Below are 12,218 nucleotides of genomic sequence, written 5' to 3'. Positions count from 1 at the left end.
ATTTAGTTATATAAATGAATATTAATATAAAATTATTAATAAAAGGCCAAGAATATGTTTGAAGCATTCCACCATAATATTTGTACATGTATGAATGAAGCAAGCAAGTTGCATCTTCAATTACCGGTTTCAGTCGCTACTGCGTGTGCAATTAATTTCATATTACGAGTTGCATGTCTATAAATAAGGACATCAAAGTGCTCTAAACAACGAAGCTGGAATAGCTCAGTTGGTTAGAGCGTGTGGCTGTTAACCACAAGGTCGGAGGTTCAACCCCTCCTTCTAGCGTTTTTTACTTCTTCTTTTTCATGCTTATTTTACTTCTATGATAACCTCCGCCAATTTTACTTCTATAACCCCCTCTAATTTCAACCACATTCTTCTTTCTATTTACTGTAGCATAGTACACGATAACAAATCACCATTTATTCTATACATCACTTCAATCTAGTTTTATTCATTTTTCTTGGAACAACTACTGTCTAGTTTTATATTCTTTTTGTAAAATCATATCAAATACATAAAATCTTATTATTAAACCATCTTAATTTCTTCTTCTCTCTATATCTTAATGCTACTTAAATATTCATACTTATACTAAAAATTAGTATTATTTTATGTTTTAACAATATTAAAATTTTATGTTTAAAAACTAAAGTTTCAAATTACTCAAAACTAAAAATAAATAAAACATTTTAAACGACTAAAAGTTATTATTAATAAACTTAAATTCTTTCAAAAATTTAATGTTGGAATGTGAACAATCAAAACTATTTTTTTTTTAATTATACAAAACTAAAAAGTAAATAAAATATTATAATAATATTAACATTAAATTTAAATATTTGAAATGTGAAAAATCAAAACCATATTTTTTAAATATTTTAAAACTAAAAGCAAATAAAACATTTTAGAGGAGTAAAAATAATTTTAAAAATATTAATAATTAATTTAATTAATTTTTCAAAATTATGAGTTGTTCTTCCTCATGTTGGGGATGAGGTATTTATAGAGGTTCGTGGGTGTGATAGGAATGCGGCGCTTGGGATGAAACATATTTCATTGTATTTTTTATTTAAAATGTAACACACTTTACCTCGATTTTGACACATAACCGAGGGTATACATAAGCGTGTTTTTTTGAGTTTCTTCACCATCTTTAAACAAATCTTATCGTTTATTGAATGAGTATCAACGTTCAAGATATTGTCATTAGTGATCCGCGTAAAACCTAAAAGACATTCATACTAAAAGCATTATGAATATCAAAAATTGATAATGAAACATTTGACATGAATACTTTGAAACGTAAATACACTTGGTAAAATTCTCTATGATGGATTACAAGAGCAGGAAATCATTTGGGTTTAAGGTTTGTGTTATTCAATAATCATATAACTAAATATTTATTTTATTTATCTTACCCTTTTTTGTTTTAAATCGAAAAACAAATGAATGCAAAAACCATTGAGATTATACTTGCATCCAACCTTTGATATTCCTCGAGATTTCAATGAAACGAGGATCCAATATTTGTTCTCAAAATTTGTTATATATATTTTTATTTTAATATTTTGTATAAACAATGTAATATTTTGTGTAAATATTTTATTTTCTAAACAAATTAATTTATTGATATTCTGTGTAAATATTGTATTTTCTAAATAAATTAATGTATTGATATTCTGTGTAAATAATAAATGAGTATTTTAAAAAAAGTATTTATTTTTTTCCCTCGGTTTTGGTCATAAACCAAGAGGTATGTGATACTAGCTTTTTAAATATAAAAAAGTTATTGTTGCGGATCGAACCTATGGCCATTTCAACTATCCCCGGTTATTCAAAAATCGAGGGTTAACTGACAAGTTATTATGTCGCCCTTCATTACCTCGCATTTGTAACCGTGATTAAATCAACTTCACTTCCGAAATTAAACGTGTGTTTTATAGTAGTGTTTGGGTGTTTTTCCCTCAGATGTCGAGTATAACTGAGGCAATATATGAGAGTTTTCCTCTCAGTTATGTAGTACAAACGAGGTAGTAGATACTATGTTTTTAATTAAAAAATAGAATATAATTACGGCAGCATTTTAAAAGAAATAAAATGATAAACATAAGTTTATGTGATTTGAAGCATGTCTCTGAGAGACTTTACCCCTTTGTCATCTCAAACGAGGGAATAGACGATTGAATATTATAATATTAACATTAAATTTAAATATATTCAAAAAAATTAATGTTGAAATATGAAAAATCAAAACCATATTTTTTAAATATTTTTAAACTAAAAGCAAATAAAATATTTTAGACGAGTAAAAATAATTTTAAAAAATATAATAGTATATTTAATTAATTTTTCAAAATTATGAGTTGTTCTTCCTCATGTTAGGGATGAGGTATTTATAATCACCTTTAGTTGAGGGACTCACCTCAAGCCGAAGGACTCGCCCTTCAAATAAATAGTTGTCATCAGTTAAGGGACTTGTCAAAGGGCGAGGGGCCTATCTCGAATTAAAGATGTCTTGAAAACATTTCGCCCTTAGCAAAACACTTATTATAAAAATACTATTAATAAATTTAAATGTTTTCAAAAATTTAATGTTGGAATGTGAAATATTAAAACTAAATTTTTTAAAAGTATTCAAAACTAAAAAGTAAATAAAATATTTTATACGAGTACAAAATGTTATAACTAAATTTAAATATTTTCAAAAAATTTAATGTCGGAATATGAAAAACAAAACTATATTTTCTAAATTATTCAAAAATAGTAAATAAATAAAACATTTTAAACAGGTAAATTTTTTTATAATAATATTAATAATAAATTAGCAAATCTAGCGTCCTCTACAATTTATATAAAAATTATATAACTGTTATGAATAATTGGCATCTTATTACTTATTTATAATGTTTTGTATTTATTACAATGTGTGTATATTATCCTATAAATAGGACCAACCTCATTGTAAAAGATACACCGATGAAATAATACATAATTATTATATCTTTCTCTCTTCTCTTTCATCTTATTTCTCTTTATTTTATAACACATTATCAGCACGGAACTCTACCAAACTTGAAAGAAAAAAAACCAGCACGGAACTCTACCAAACTTGAAAGAAAAAAAACATTGACGTTTTAACTATTAGAGGTAATATTGATCCTTTCTTTTATGTTTTTTTGACCTTATTAGCTTAGTTTATTGTATATGTCTTGAAGAAATTACCAAGCATCCTTTAAGGATAGCAAAAAAAAAAAAAAAGAGTTTAAGATATAGTTCCCGAAGAACTTACCAAGTATGAATTAATGATAAAAATATAATAAATTTATATTGTTCTGAAGAACATATGAAGCATCCCTAAAAGATAGAAAAATATTAAATTTCTTATATTGTTCCTGAAGAACATATAAAGCATCCCTAAAGGATCGAAATATATTAAATTTTTTATATAGTTCCTGAAGAACATATAAAGCATCCCTAAAGGATCAAAATATATTAAAATTTTAAATTATGATTGATCATATTTGTTTTTTAGATATAGAAAAAAATTGTTTTTGTAATACTGGAACAAATTGATTGTATCTTTAAATATATGTCTATATCATCATCATCATGTATGTTCGGATAATAATAATAATAAAAAAATAAATAAAAATACAATCAAATATGTCCATATATCAAAATATTTATTACTTTTTAACGATAATCATCAATTTGAACAAAGCACTGTACTGATGTATATAACTAATTACCTAGTATCTACATAGTACATATACCTACATATGATATGTATATATAATTTGATTTATATGATAATATTTTCTTGTAATTGTATATCACAATTTTCTTCAATCATTGCGTTTGTATATAACAAATGCGATCCAATAATAATACATTTTTTTATATATCATGATTATTTATGATGATTGGGCAATTGTTCCAAAAGAACTAATATTTTAATATAAATTTTTTTTGAAGAATTATAATTTTTTGTTGATAGTTGTTGAAAAAAATTGGTCAATTCTATAAGAATCAGGCAATCAAGGAAATACTTTCAAGAATATCTTCAAAATATTTTATTATATTCATTTATTTTTAATATAGCAGTTTAAAATATTATATCGTAATGATAGTGTCTTAATATCAATACTGGTTTTTTTTATTCTTATTTATTCATTATATTATTCTATTGAAATTTGCTTATGATATTTATTTTATTTAGTTATTAATGAATAATTTTTTTATTCTTTAAATTTAGTTTATAACAATTAAATCAAATGAAAATTAATCATTAGTTTAAAATATATCTATTTTTATCTTGATAACAACAAAATTCCAATTATATTTTCACTATATATTGTTTTTTTTGGCTTTATACCACCGGTTTAGTCCAGTTCGGGGGCGAGTTCTGGCATCAAGTGGTTCCATCCCCCTCCCGACCGTAGTTACGGGGGATTGAACAGTGGTTCTCCCTACCAAGTCCAGCGCCAATCTTCAATTATATTTTCACTATATATTGTAAACAAGCATAATCGGTTTACAAATCATAATTGTAAACCAGAAGTTTACAAATCAAATTTGACAAATTAAACAAGCATAAAACATAAGCATAATTGTAAACCAGAAGTTTACAAATTAAATTTAAGAATGTTGGCAAAGTCGGTTGGGTCATCCCGAATTTATTATGATGTGAAAACTAGTATTGAAGAACCAAAAGTTTCTTCAATCCCGAATGTCTTATGATGCGAAAACTAGTATTGAAAGAACCAAAAGTTTCTTCAATCCAATAAATTTTGTGTGTTTCTAAAGGAAAATAAAAATCTGAGAAATTGAGTTTTTCATGACATTAGTTATTGCATCGACTAAAATATTATGCAAATATTTATTGTCTACTCAGCACAACCAGAAGTTTGTGAAGTTGTTTTCTCAGACTAAGATCTCAGTTTCTGATTTTTTCAGAATTTTATTGATAAGTATCACATATATTATTAAAATTAATATAGAGCATCTTGTAGCATATGTTCATTAAAAAAATGGACCTGAAGATCCTTTCTTTAGACGTCTAAAGTTAATTGTATGATTGATAATTGTAAGATCATGATATTTGAAACACAAAAGATGAATATTAATATATTCATTCGCATTAAGCCAACAAGATAGTATATGTTAATTCTCCTCTTAACTTACAAATTATTTTAGGATAATAACCTAATATCTCTCATCTAAGTAAAATTTTGGATGTGTTGTGATTATTCAATTGCCTCAATATAGTACGCTAAGATGAGTTTTGATATAATATTGAGAAAATATCTTTTATTTGAGTCCTGTATTTGAGGGTGTATCTTGATCCAATAATTGGATACTTATTTGAAGCCTAGTAGGCTGACTATCAATTGATAAATTAATTTTCTCAATATTAGGGGGAGAGAATAAGCAACTAAAAGTGTGAATCAAAAGTTCAAATGTGAACCAGAAGTTCAATTGATAAAATAAATTGTTGTCTTGATCCTCGTACAAACCAATATGAACCAAAAGTTTAAAATATTGTTCATTTGCAAAGTTTATGAAATAAATTACCAGTTATTAATACTCCACTCAAAGTGGATTCTCCTATTGGATAAGCTCATATTGCAAATGAGTTGTAGCCGCGCCTGAAGCGTGGTATGAGAGTCGGTTCCAATGTTAAAAGTCCTCTACTAAGAAAAGAAACTAAAGTTAAAGATGACCAAGTGAGAATATGAAAATTCTAAACGCACTTTGACATAATTTATTTTTCAGTTCCAGAAGAACTAATCAAGTACTTGAAATATGAAATAAATAGATCTCGATAACTTAAGTCATGAATGAAATGAGATGGAATCGAAAGTAAGATAACCAAAATAAAGTCGATATTGACATTGTCTTCGGATAAAATATAGCGCTAAAGATGATAAATGATTACGAGGATCATGAATCAAAGTCTATCAAAGATTGTAGACAAAGTGAGAATTTTCTAAAATAAATATATTCAATTGAAAAAGAATTAAACTCACTTTACAAGTGACTCAATTTTGAACATGTAGTCCCAACACCTCAAGGTGTAAAACCAATGGGATATAAATGAGTTTTTGTGAAAAATCAAAATAAAAATGTCATTAAGTTTGATTTGTTGCGCAATGATTTTCACAAAGACCTAAGATTGATTTTGATGAAACATATCCACATGTAGTGGATTTAATTAATTTTTTAATATTTGATTAGCCTTGTAGCATATGAAGGGCTTAATTTGAACATGATGGATGTTGTGACATCTTACTTATACGACTCACTTGATAATGATATTTATTGAAACTCGCTAAAGGGTTTAATATCTCAGATATAGATTATTTTGGATCTCGAGAAAACTACTCCATCAAATTGAACAATTGTCTCAATGAATATTTACTAAGGGAGGGATATACAAATAAATACACATGTCATTGTATTTTTATGAAAAAGGTTTAGAAAATCATTTTTTATATGTGGATGACATAAAATTATTGGAATTCTTGAAGAGATTCCAGAATTTATAAATCTCTTAAAGAAACGGTATGAGATAAAGGACATAGAAAAGACAAAGTTATGTCTATGTTTACAAATTAAGCATTTGGAAAGTAGAATATTTCTACATTAAGAACCTTATATAGAAAAGGTATTAAAATTTTCGTATATGGACAAATAGTGTCTACCCCTATGATGTTAAACCATTGGATTGGATACGACTTTTTCAGACCTCGAGAAAATGAGGAAAACTACTTGTTTTAGAAGTACCATATCTTAGTGTAATTCGAGCACTGGTGTATCTTGTTAAGTATACATGCCATGATATATCAATTTCTATCAATCTATTAGAAATATATATTTCTTCACCTACACAAAGAAGTTGAAACAAAGTCAGACAAATACTTTGTTACCATAGAGGTTTATGTTACTTACCAGATCCTTATAATGGTATATCACAAATATGTCACTTGTTTACTTGTGGAGGTACACCAATTTCATGGAGATCTAAGAAACAACTCATGGAAACAACTTTATCAAATCCTTCATAACTATTACCACTATATGAAATCACTTCCAAGAAGAACTATTAAGCAACTACTACAAAGAATATTGTCTAACATATAAATGTACGCATGAGGGGAGAAATAAATATGTTATGCACTCTTTTTCCCTTCACCATGGTTTTGTCCCACTGGGTTTTCATGGTAAGGTTTTTAACGAGACAGTTCTCATTCAAAGGATATTATACTCTTTTTCCTTCACTAGATTTTTTCCCAATGAGTTTTTTCTTGTAAGGTTTTAACGAGACATATACAAAACAATCATCCAAGGGGGAGTGTTATGAATAATTGGATGATTGTCCCTCAAGCATCTTATTACTTATTTATAATGTTTTGTGTTTATTAAATTGTCTGTATATTATCCTACAAATAGGACCAACCTCATTATAAAAGATACACCGATGAAATAATAATAAATTATTATATCTTTCTCTCTTCTCTTTTATCTTATTTCTCTTTATTTTATAACAATAACATATTAATAACTGTATCTCATTAATAATTTTTGGATTGATCTCATCAACAAAAATATAAATTTGCAAAGCTAGTATCCTCTACAATTTATATAAAACTTATATAACATATTAATAATTGTATCTCATTATTAAAATTAAAGACTACTTTCTTAAATAAATAAGTTAGGAAGCCTGAAAAACTCACTTCTAAATATTATTTAAAAAATGAAAAGGAGATACAAACTTGTGGATCAAACCATAACTTAACTAAAAAAAAGAATATGAAAAGATGCAAAAAGCTAGATAGAGTATAAGAATTACAAAGCGACAACAAAAATCATTAGAATTATGTTTATTAGAATTATGTTTATTGGAAAGAAAATATGTTTGTACATTTACTAACAGTTGACTAAAATCTATGGGTAGCAATTACTGATGGACCTTTCATCCCATAAAGGAAGACGATAACTTTGTTAAACAACTAAGGATTGGACATATGATGAAATAAAAAAGGATTCATATGATTTGAAGGCGAGGAACATACTTATCTAAAATTTAAGCGTGAAAATATTCTACTCAATTTCACATCATAAGAGCGCACAAGCTATGTGGAGTTCTCTTGAAATCCTTTATGAGGGAATTGAAGATGTTAAGGATTCTAAGATCAACATGTCAACAGAGGAGTACAAACTTTTCTGCATGAAACCCGTAGAATCTGTGGAATCCATGCAGACTATTTTCTAACAAATATTGTGCTAACAAAATATTAAGATCAATGTGCATGGAATGGCAACCGAAGGTTACCACCATAAAAAAGTCTAGCGATCTTAATACTTTTGACATCACAAAGTTGTTTGGAAAACTTGCTCAACGTGCAAATGAGATGAAACGACTCACGGGTGAAGTCGAAAAAGAAAGAGAAAGATAAAAAAGAGAAAATATCTCTTTCTTTGAAATCTTCATCATCTAAAGCAAACATATCAAAGGAAGTAAGTGATAATTCTGAAGAAAAATATCCTAAAGAAGAGGAGATGCGGTTATTTCTTAAATGCTACGATCGATAATTGAAAAGAAACAAGCTCTAGAATTTCGATAAAGGCTTAGAAAATTTCAAAAATTCTCACCCACCTAAAAGAGAACATGGGAAAAAGGATGAAGAAATCACGTTTTATGAGTGCAAAAGATCAGCACATTATAGAATTACTTATTCCAGTCTCACTAAGCATCATAAAAAGAAGGATAAGGAATTATACAAGATGAATGGAAAAAGCTCCAAAGGTCGTAGAGCCTTTATCGCGTGGGAAGAAAAGGATGAAAGGTCCTTATCAAATTATTTCTCAAGCTTGGATGATGAATGCTAACCTATGTTTAATGGAACGAAAGAAAAATGAAGACTCACAGGTATATGCTTCTGATCCTGAAGATGGACTTTCATATAGAGAATTCTTGAAATATTCAAATGAAATGTATGCGGATTCGACAGATGCTATTATGAAAATTTCTCTCCAAAATAAAACCATTTTAAAAATTGAAGAGGAGATTAATGATCTTAATAATGCTTTAGATTCCTTAAAGGAAGCACATACGTCTCTAGTTGATGAGCATTTTAATGCTTCTGACACTTTAGTTGAAAAGGTATAAAAAGTAGGTTGCGTTACTTGTCCAACTTTAAAACTTGAAATTGAAAATCTCAAAGGATAATTAACACTTGATATTTCACTATCTACTACTAGTTCTACTTCTTCAAGTGATATAGGGACCATTTTAAAGAAAAACTCTCATGTTGCTAGAAGAAATAGAAAAAATATTTCATTTAAAGTTGTTTGTAATTATTGTGGTGATAAAGTTAACATTAGGCCTCTTTGTCATATTAGTAATGTACAAGTTCCCAGTGGTAAAATGATATGGAAATCTAAGTGTTCCTTAACTAACCCCAAAGGACTCACTAGTTCGGTATCTAAATTGTCTATTTGATTATCTGCAGGAATGTCTTGTCTCCACGAAAAGGTTATAGTTCCTAGATAGTGAATGCTCAAGACACATGATGGGAGACGCTTCGATGTTCATCAAGTTCAATGAAAAATAAATTGGTCATGTCACGTATGGGGATAAGACAAAAGGTAAAATTTTAGTAGAAGGTGTTGTGGGAAATCCCTCCACAATCACCATTGAAGGTGTGTTTTTAGTTAAAGGGCTTAAACACAACTTACTTAGCATTAGTTAATTATATGACAAAAGGGTATTCCATGGTTTTCGACACCCTAAGTTGCTTAATTGAGCATAAGGAAAGTAAAAAACTTGTATTTAAGGGTTCTAGGATTGATAATATCTATATGCTTGATTTGGATGATTTGTCAATGCATGGAGCTAAATGTTTAGTCACGAAGAGTGAATATTCTTAGTTATGACATAAGTGTTTAAGCCTTGTGCATTTTGACTTAATCAATAAAATAGCATCCAAGAATCTAGTGATTGTTCTTCTAAAGATTAAATTTTCAAAAGATAAACTATGTGATGCTTGCCAAATGGAAAAATCGAAAAAGGTTGTTTCGACATGAAAACCTATCGATATTCTCCATATAAACTTATTTGGCCCTTCGAGGACAAGAAGTTTAGGAGGTAATTATTACGGGTTTGTAATTGTGGATTACTACTCCAGATTCACTTAGACATTATTTATAACCCTTAAGGATGAAAGTTTCAAGGCTTTCATTAATTTTGCTAAGGTTTTCCAAAATATTTTTAGTTTGAAAATTATCACACTGCGTAGTGATCATAGTGGTGAGTTTATAAACCATCAATTACAAAACATTTGTAACGAAAACAGGTTTACTTATAACTTTTCATATCCGAGAACTTCACAACAAAATGATGTTGTTGAGCATAAAAAACATGTTTTAAAAGAATTGGCTCGGATCATGATAAGTGAAATGAGCATGCCTCAGTACTTTTGGGAGGATCTGATTAATACCACATGCCATTTCTTAAATAGGGTAAATGAGCAATCCTAGATAAGACACCTGAAGGTGTTTTTCATGTTGGCTGCATTAATGGTAAAACATACCTATTGTATTATGCAGGTTGCATATGTGTGAAGCTAATACAGGTTTTGTAGTGAATGTCATGATCGATGTCATGACATCCGTGTGTGACTGCAGGAGCTGTTATTGTTTATTAAATGTGTTTCCTGATTTATCCCTTTTATCTGTTTAGGAAACTTTTTATTGAGGGCTGCATATTTCGTCCAGAAGATCCTACCGACAACACATTGTATAACAGACAGTTGGCGTGTGAATTAGGTTAACTTTGTTAACCCTAATCTGTTTCTTAAAAAGCCCAAGCCCCAAGACTGCATATAAAAAGGACTGCAATCCTATTTTGGAACGCAAACAGAAGATTGTGTATTGTGAAGAACCGCTGTTCTGTAACTGTCTCGTGTGATCCAAGCAATTGTCCTTGATGATTGCGTTGGAATTAATTTGTGTTTTTGTAATGTCACTCTAAGATTTTAAGCACGAGTGTGTGTCTCTTGATTGAAGATTTTAAGCAGATCAAGGTGTGTTTTTGAAGAGTGTCTTCTATCTATAATTGTTTATTGTTTATGTGTAATCACTGTTGTGATTGAGGGGGAGTGGAATGGAGATATTCCATATCTAGGTAGAAGGGTCATTGGGTAGTGATTAAGTGAGAATTTGTAAACGAGGGAATTTAGCTTTGAATTGATACTACTGATAGTGGACTTCATCCTTGGCTTGGTAGCCCCCAGAGTAGGTTGTTTGAACCGAACTGGGTAAACAATTCTGTGTGTTCTTTATTGTTTTTATGCTGTTTTGTTATTACTGTCTGTGTTGCATAATTGTGGATGTCTTAACATCCAGTTGGACATCGAGCGTGTGTTACTAGAATTTTCAACACCATACGAGTTACTTAAAGGTAGGATACCAAACATTTCTTACTTTCACATTTTTCGGTTGCAAATGTTTCATTTTAAATAACAAAAAGAATAATCTTGGTAAATTTGATGTTAAATCCAATGAAGGGATATTCCTTGGGTACTTATCTTCGAGTAAAGCATATATAGTTTACAATCATAGAACATCATCGGTCAAAGAATCTATTCATGTAACATTTGATGAATCCTCACCCCAAAATATGGGGAAAAGTGTTCGTTCTGATATTTCAAGTGTGATAATGTAAAATTTGATAAACGAAGAAAGTCCCAAAGTGAATCCTCCTTCAACAAAATACGAGGACATTAATGAAGATAAATAGAAAATCTCACATGAGTAAGACAAACAAAAGACCTCAAATCATCTGCCTCAAGATTGGACGATTGCAAAAGATCGTCTTCAAATACTATGAGATATCAAAAGAGGTGTAAGTACTAGATCCCAGGTTAATAATTTTTGTAAGTACTCTGCTTTTATCTCTCAAATTTAACCTAAAATTATATATGATGCTTTAGTTGATGAGGGGTGGTTACTTTCTATAAGAACTTACCCAATTTAAACGCAACGATGTTTGAGGACCTTGTTTCGCGTCCAGTTGATGAAACCTTCATTGGCACTAGATGGATATTTATGAATAAATAAAAGAAAGGCATAATTATTAGAAATAAATCAAGGCAAGTGTAAAATGGGTATAGTAAAGCTGAAGGAATAGACTATGAGGAGACTTT

At 28.9% G+C, this 12,218-nt stretch overlaps 1 non-coding gene across 1 annotated transcript; it reads left to right on the top strand.

The window, feature by feature from the left end:
* The first annotated feature begins 214 nt into the window (after positions 1-214).
* Positions 215-288, top strand: TRNAN-GUU (transfer RNA asparagine (anticodon GUU)). Its single transcript has one exon. It is a non-coding gene; the product is annotated as a tRNA-Asn (tRNA).
* The last annotated feature ends 11,930 nt before the right edge of the window (positions 289-12,218 follow it).

This window comes from Vicia villosa, linkage group LG2, assembly GCF_029867415.1.
Source record: "Vicia villosa cultivar HV-30 ecotype Madison, WI linkage group LG2, Vvil1.0, whole genome shotgun sequence".
NCBI lineage: Eukaryota > Viridiplantae > Streptophyta > Magnoliopsida > Fabales > Fabaceae > Vicia > Vicia villosa.
This window is presented reverse-complemented; position numbering and strand designations above follow the sequence as displayed.